Below are 7746 nucleotides of genomic sequence, written 5' to 3'. Positions count from 1 at the left end.
TAGCAAGGTGCTGAGGACCTGGGGCTCACCTGTTACACCTGAGCAGAGGAAAGAGAACCTCTTTAATAGGGGCACAGGGCTTTTTCCGGTTCTTTACGGTTTAAAAGCAGCGCTCTTTGTAGAATCGTGGGAAGGCCGGTTTCCGGTTTTGCAGGCCCCAGGCGTCTTGCCCTCGGGGCTCACACGCGAGCTGGCAGATCGCTTCCCTCCTGGAGGAACCTGAGGATTCTCAAGCACTTGCTCTTGGGAACGTCCTGCTGGGTGTGTACCCAGAGGACTGGGGCGGAAGGACGGCTCCAGACAGGCCTGTTCAGCGGAAGCCCGGATGGCGAGCCCCCTGAGGGCTCCAGGGGTCACGGGGTGGGGTGGGGTTCACCTGGAGCATTCCTCTGTCCTCCGTAAGGGACCTCCCGGCCCTTGGCCCCACACACATTTCCTGGTAAGATCTTACAAAGCCCCCAAGCGACCTCATTCTTATTTATTTAGAGAATGAAAGACGTCTCTGTTCACAAATACTTTCTCACCATGGAAACTGATGGCTGAGATTTCTCCCAGCTGAGCCGCTTCTTACACAAGCGCACCTGTTGGAATGCGGCTCCAGAACCCTAAGGATTCCCGAAGGCGGAAGTGGAGACGCTCACCTGGGCCCCGAGGACCTTTCTCGAGCACCCTGGGGAGTTTTAACGGCTGGGTGGGTGGAGAACCGCTGCCTTGAGCCCCCGGGACTCAGGGAACCCCCGAGATGGTCAGGGAACCCCCGTGGGGTTGCCCGCCTCTGCGGAGGGTCTGTCACAGCCCAGCCTCTCCAGCCAGTTACCCAGAGATCCGGCTGCTCAGCCGCAAACCCAGACCCAACTTGGAGAGCTCCGCGAATGACACAGAGGAACTGAAGCTTCTGCTGGGGGTGGAGGAGAGGCTTGCCTTGCCCCCACAGAGGCAGCCGACTGGAACCTGCTAGCACTCCTCTCCCCTTTGCCAACTGCCAAGCCTTTTCTCAGTCGTCTTGCTCTGACTCATCTTACCGTGACGCTGGGGGCTGGTGTCCAACATCCCATGGCAGGAGGGGCTCTTTAAGGCATTTTTCAGTGCTGAGCCGGGGCACTAAATAAAGAATCTGCCTGTCAATGCGGAAGACACAGATTTGATCCCTGGGTCGGGAAGATCCCCTGGAGGAGGAAATGACAACCTGCTCCGGTATTCTTACCTGAAAAATCTCATGGACAGGGGAGTCTGGCGGGCTACAGCCCATAGGGTCGCAAAGAGTTGGACACGAGTGAGCAACTAACTGTTTATGTTGACTTGGTTCATGGTGCTTTTCAGGTCTACTGTATCCTTCTACTTTTATGTCTATTTGTTCTATTTTTAAGAGTTTGGTATTGAAACTCCAACTAAAAATCTTAATTTATCTACTTAAAAAAATAATTGTAATATATAGTGGAACTATATGTAACCTTGTTCTGTATTTTACAAGTCTCATACATGTATTATTATACTTTCATAAATTTAAAAATAAAAAAGTAAAGATACCTATCATGTTGAACTAGGTCCCACCCCAATGACCTCATTTAACCTCCTGGGTTGGCCCTTCAACATGGGAATCTACAGGTGTGGGGGACACAGTTCAGCCTGCAACAGGGGGTCAGGTCGTGGGGTGAAGGGATGCATTCATGCCCCAGAGGCCGTGGTAGACACCTGTTGGCCTGGAGTGGCGGTCACTGCAGGGTGGGCAGGAGTCCCAGGAGCCCCGCAGCGGTGCGGGCTGGGCCTCGGCCAGTGAGCAGGCTCTCCCGCAGGCCCAGGGCCAGGTGAAGGAGCTTGGAGGGGCAGCAGGCCACCCTGCCCTCCCGGGCAGCTTTGGGTGGAGACAGGCTGCCGTTCCTAGCCAGGATGGGGGATCCTGGGGCTTCTGTCTGGCAGACTGGGTCCCGGCTTGGCAGCCCCTTCACTTGGAGAAGCCCCTCTGCTTCCTCGGACCCCTCCGGCTGGGGGTCCCTGGTCTGGGTCTGTCTATTCGTGCCCCAACCTCGGTCCCCAGCACCTCACAGCAGCCTCCACGCGGGGCTCAGGTCCCAGGGTCATCTCCCACCAGGTAGCTCACCTTGGGCAGGTTTCATCCCTGCCCTGGGCTTGGTTCCCTCGCCTGGAAATTCAGACAAGCCCACGGCCCTCCAGGGCCGCCCCGAGGACCACAGTGAGCAGGGGGCAGCCCCTGGCCTGGCCCTGACGGAGCGGGGAAGGAGGCAACGCTGCCCAAAAAGAGAAGAAACGCACAAGGGCAAGGTCACACCGTCAGCTCTGACTCAGCAAGCTGCTGGGGCTCACACGCTTGCTACCCTGGAAAGTTAAAACAGAAGACGTGCCGGGCGTGGTCACAGCCTGCAGAGGCTCAGAGGGCTTCCTGCGAGCTGCAGAGGTCGCTTCGTCCTTCTATGAAAAGGAATCTTGAATGTCAACTAGCCAGTCCTCCTGTCTCATGGGAGAGGAAACGGAGACACTTGTGAGCAGGGGTGTCGGCGGTGGGGGGCTCACGGACGGGACACTCGGGGCATGGCTCGGGTCACCAGACAGAAAGCGTGTAACTAGCACCTGGGGTCGGCTCATACTTGGCCTGAGACGAGTGCTGGGCTCAGTGCTTTGTTTTGTTAACTCAGTTCTCCTGATGACCCTGTGGGGCACCTAGTGCTGTGATGCCCATTCTAGAGATGGCACCCGTAAGTGATCGTCCAGGGTCCCACAGTGAAGGTGCAGCAGCATTTGGACCCAGGCGGTCTGACTTTCAGAGTCTGTGTTCTTCACCTCTCTGCTTTACCACCTCAAAACCACTGGTTCTCAGCAAGTGGGCCCTGGCCCAGCAGGGAGCTGGCCCAGACCCTCTGGGTGGACCCCACAGGCCCTCCAGTGGGTTCTGGTGCCCAGGCCTGAGAACCACCGCCTTCCTGTCCCTTCGTCCCATGGAGGCCTTTGCTGGAGGTGGAGAGGCGTACGAGAGGTCCCGGGGAGGCTGGGACGACTCCTCCAGGACACATCAGGTCACTGATGTTGAATTTTAATGAGTGCAAGAAATGGCCTGGGCTGGGAGGATGCCATGCTGGTGTTTGGTCTATTTCTTTCTGCAGAAGGAAGCTCGAGGCTTATTTCTATCTTTCCTTTTCCCCCTTGCCAAGTACCTACCACAGAGCCGACCACTGGTAATCAATAAGCTTTTATGGTGCCCCTAAATTACTTGCTTCTACATAAAGCGAGCCTGAGAGCAATAGATCTCTGCTGGGAAAGCCTTCTTGGATGGAGGCTGTGTTTGTGGGAGAGGAGGGGCTCTGGGCGGCGAGGCGGCGCAGCTCTGGAAACCCGGCGGGCTCTAGTGCCAGGGGCTTCTGTCTCCTTTTTCTCTTCTCTCTCCTTCGTTTCCTTTTCCTTCCTTCCTTCCTTCCTTCTTTCCTCCTTCCTTCCTTCCTCCCTCCATCCTTTCCTCCTTCCCACCGTCTCTCCATCCATCCCTCCTCCCTCCTTCTCTCCCTCCTCCCTGCCTCCTCCCTCCTCCCTGCCTCCCCCCTGCCTTCCTGTGCCAGGACCCCGGATCTGGGAGGCCGGGGGTGGCAGCAGGCAGGGTCCACTCCATCAGCAGCAGCAACCCCTTGCAGAGCTGCCGCTCAGTCCCAGCAGCTCCGAACTCGCTGGTCCGGAGATCTTAGCAAGGACAACCTTCCCCACCCCGGGCAAAACAATGGCCTCATGGAGTTGGAAGATGCCCCTGCCACCCGGCTCTCTTGGGCTCTTGACGCCTCGGAACCACTGGGCACAAAAAGGGGTCAGGCCACTGGCTGGAGTGACAAACCCCGGTAACCCAGGGGAGACTGTGAATCGGGCAGCAAGGACTGCGTCTGGAACCTGGGGGGCTCCTAGGGTAAGTCGGAGTATTCCCTGCCTCATAGGAAGGTCAATGGAAAACTACAGCAACCAAAAAAACAGGAAAAGGCCGGATGATTCAGGATTCAGACCACTGGGCACATGAAGGTTTGGGTAGTTTCACCAGGTCAGGACCCAGATAACGGTGGACGTTCTGATTCGGGGCTCGGGAGCCTGGAGTGGGCGGTGGGTGGAAGGAAGTCCCCGCCCAGCCACTCATAGGAGGCCGAGGACCTGGCCTGTCTCCTCCCTGCTCCGATGTGTGCGTCGTTCTGCATGCACACGGACATGAGCGTTTCCCTTCTCTTTCCACTGTTATCTCACACACAGACCAACCTTCCCGTTCTGTCTTCCGGTGACAGAATATTCAGCGGGACTGTGACTTGAGAAGTTATGACCATGTCCGGTGGTGGGTGCAGGGGCTTTATGAAAAATCACTTGTCCCAAACTGCCCTTTGGTCCTCTCTCCTCACTGGACCCCTTTGCACAACGAAGGGGCTGCTCTCCCGGGATCCGGGGCTGTCCCCCTAGCTGGCGGCCTGGCTACTCGTGGGAAGTTTCCCTGGCAGCGGTGGGAGGGGGTGACAGAGGAGGGGTGGGAGTGACGGAGGAGGGTGGGGGTGACGGAGGAGGGTGGGGGTGACGGGCACGTCCCAGGTCCCTGCGTCAGGGTGGACATGGACGCTCCCAGCCGGCAGCAGCTTGAACGCGATCAATACACAGCGTCTCCACTGGGAGCCGAACCCCAGGGACCTGGGAAGCGCAGGTTCGGAGGCTTCCAGCCTCTGCCAGGCACGGAAGTCACGCCGGAAGGTGACTGGGACAGCGCCGGCCGGGGTCCCCTCAGACACACAGCCCCCCCTCCAAATGCACCCAGAGGAGAAACGGGATGAAAGCTGGGGAATGAGTCTCCCAGGCGCTCTTGTTTCCTTCCCGTCCCACCGCGGGTCCCTTAGCAGACTTCTCCGTGGAGACCAGGCAAGGGCTGTGATGGAGGCGCTGTGGGAGGGCTGCCTCGCACACTCACCACAAAGGGCTTCCAGGGGCATGATATCATCTGAAAGCAAACACAGAGTTCCTGAGGCCGACCAGGTGCTTCCCCACGTCGCGCCTGCGGAAGCCGAGGCCCAGGGAGGGCAGCTCACCCCAGTCCCGGGGTCGACACAGCCGACTTGCAGCTTGGGCTCTGTGGTCTTCTTGACCACATGCCGCAGACCTTCACGAATATTCTAGAAGGGTCGTTGGCCTGAAAAAAATTGAACTCTTGTACCTGGGTTCTAATAATTGTATAGATCTCTGAAAATCTTTCAGCTCAAGGCTAAAAGCCATGTAAAATGTTTAGGAGGAAAATTTCTTTTGAGTTGTAGGTAAAATATCGTGCAGTGCTGTAAGTGACATAGAGCTGAAGAGATTTGAAAGGTGTGTGGAAACAGTCTCTGCTGTCGCCTTGTTCTAGATAGATAGATAGATAATAGTCACTCCATCTTGTCTGACTCTCTGCAACCCCCTGGACTGTAGCCCTCCAGGTTCCTCTGTCCATGGGATTCTCCAGGCAAGAATACTGGAGTGGGTTGCCATTTCCTTCTCCAGGGGATCTTCCTGACCCAGGGATCGAACCTGGGTCTCTGCATTGCAGGAATATTCTTTACTATCTGAACCACCAACGATGCTTATCTCCTTGCTGTAACTCTCCAATACTGACAGGCCGTGTCTAGGGAGGGTAGTTGTTTCCAATTTCTGCGATAAACAGCCACGGTAACAATATTCACTATTGCACATGGATTCAGAGCCAAAAAGGCACAGAGCATGTGGTTTGAGTATTTCTTAAGTAATGTGAGCAAATTCTGAAACAGAGAACATAGAACAGGTTGGGTTCTGGGCTGGGGAGGCTGTTTATAAACAATTCACATGGGGTTTGTTTTTTTAATCTTTTAATTATTTATGTATTTATTTTTTATTGAAATATATTTAATTTACAGTGTTTCAGGTATACCACAAAGTGACTCAGTTATACACACATACAAACACACACACACACATATATTTGTATATATGGGCTTCCCTGGTGGCTCAGACGGTAAAGAATCTGCCTGCAATGCAGGAGACCCAGGTTCAATCCCTGGGTTCAGAAGATCCCCTGGAGAAGGAAATGGCAACCACTCCAGTTTTCTTGCCTGGACAGTTCCATGGACAGAGGAGCCTGGTGGGCTACAGTCCATGGAGTTGCAAAGAGTTAGACATGACTAAGTGACTCACACACACAGATTCTTCCCCTTGATAGATTATTACAAGATATTGAATGGAGTTCCCTGCACTACGCAGTAGCACTGTGTTATTTATTTTATGTATAGGAGTGTGTATCTGTTCATCCCTAACTCCTAATTCATCCCTCCCCTCCTTTCCCTTTGGTAACCATGAATTTGTTTTCAATGTCTCAAGAAACCACATGTTTGGAGGAGAAAAAAAAAGTACTCCATGGAGATAGAACAAGTTCAGAGATACCCTGAGGGAACTTAGTGACTCAGATTTCAGACAAATAAATTACACCTTTGGTTCAGACTAATTCTGTGTGTTTGCTTCTAAAATACATATGCAAACAAGTGTGAGCAGTTACTCAGAGCTTGATTGGTTTAATGTATTAATCACTATGTTGCAAAACCGGGACACTAAGCTAGAAAACATCATGGCAGAAAGAGAATCCCACTGAAGACTATCTCTGTCAGGGAAATATTTACCTCTGTCTCTGCAGGATTCTGTTCCAGCCGTGAGCGGACCTCTTCACCGAAGCCTAGCGTCACCGCAGAAACAGGAAAGCTTTGTTCACCCTCGCACCGCTGAATTGGGAAAGAAACGGGCAGGTGAGCTGGGGTCCGCTGGAAGGATTCCCAGTCTGAAGGGAAAACCCCCAGGGCCTCAGCTGACTGTTTCTTACACCTCGGTTGCTATGAAGGAAGCCCCAGTCACCTTCCACAGAAATCTGTCTTTGAAACAGACCGATCGGCACAGAGAACAGTCTCGTAGATGCCGGGGTGGGGGGGGGGGGCGGGGGGGGTTGGGTGCGGATTGAGAGAGAGACAGGGAGTTTGGGGTTGACAGATGCAGACTGTTACATACAGAATGGATCGACCTCTAGGTGCAACTGTGTTGCATTGGAGACTCAGCATCCTGTGATAAACCATAATAGAAAAGAATATAAAAAAAGAATGCGTGTATGTGTGTAACAGAGTCACTTTGCTGAAGAGCAGAATCTGGCACGGCACTTTAAATCAGCTATACTTGAAGGATTTAACAAAGAGAGAGAGAGAAAGAAACCTGTTTTTCAAAAGAAAAGGGGCCGGCAGGGTACCCTTGCCCCTGAGGCTGTGAGCATGTGCCCGGGGCGGTTGAAACACAACCTTGGAACCACGTGGGGAGAAGGAAGTCCCTCACAGCCCCTTCTGGATGCATTCTGCACCTCACTCATCTTTACTGGGTTCCACTGAGGAACCAAACGATCTTCAAATGCTGTTCTCTGGCCTCAGGAAACTTGGATTTTTATTTGCATCTAGCCGAGGGACTCACCTTCTCCCTAAGGAAGAGAAAGAGAAAATAAAAAGCAGACAGTCTGGAGACCTGGTTTGCCAGAGGCGCACAGAGGTCTCCGGGGAACAGCTGGCCATCTGTTCTTCCTTCTTGCCTCCCTGCTGCGGGGTAAGTCCCCAGGGAGGCCCTCGAGCCTCATGAAGAAGGAGGCCAGCCCTGTGGTCAGGCATGGCTCCTCAGCGGCTTCAAGTCAGAGGTACAGGGGCTTGGTGTTAGTCCTCAGTCGCGTCCGACTCTTTGTGGCCCCACGGACTGTAGCCC

Source organism: Dama dama, chromosome 7 (genome assembly GCF_033118175.1).
Source record: "Dama dama isolate Ldn47 chromosome 7, ASM3311817v1, whole genome shotgun sequence".
NCBI lineage: Eukaryota > Metazoa > Chordata > Mammalia > Artiodactyla > Cervidae > Dama > Dama dama.
Note: the sequence above shows the minus strand (reverse complement) of the source record.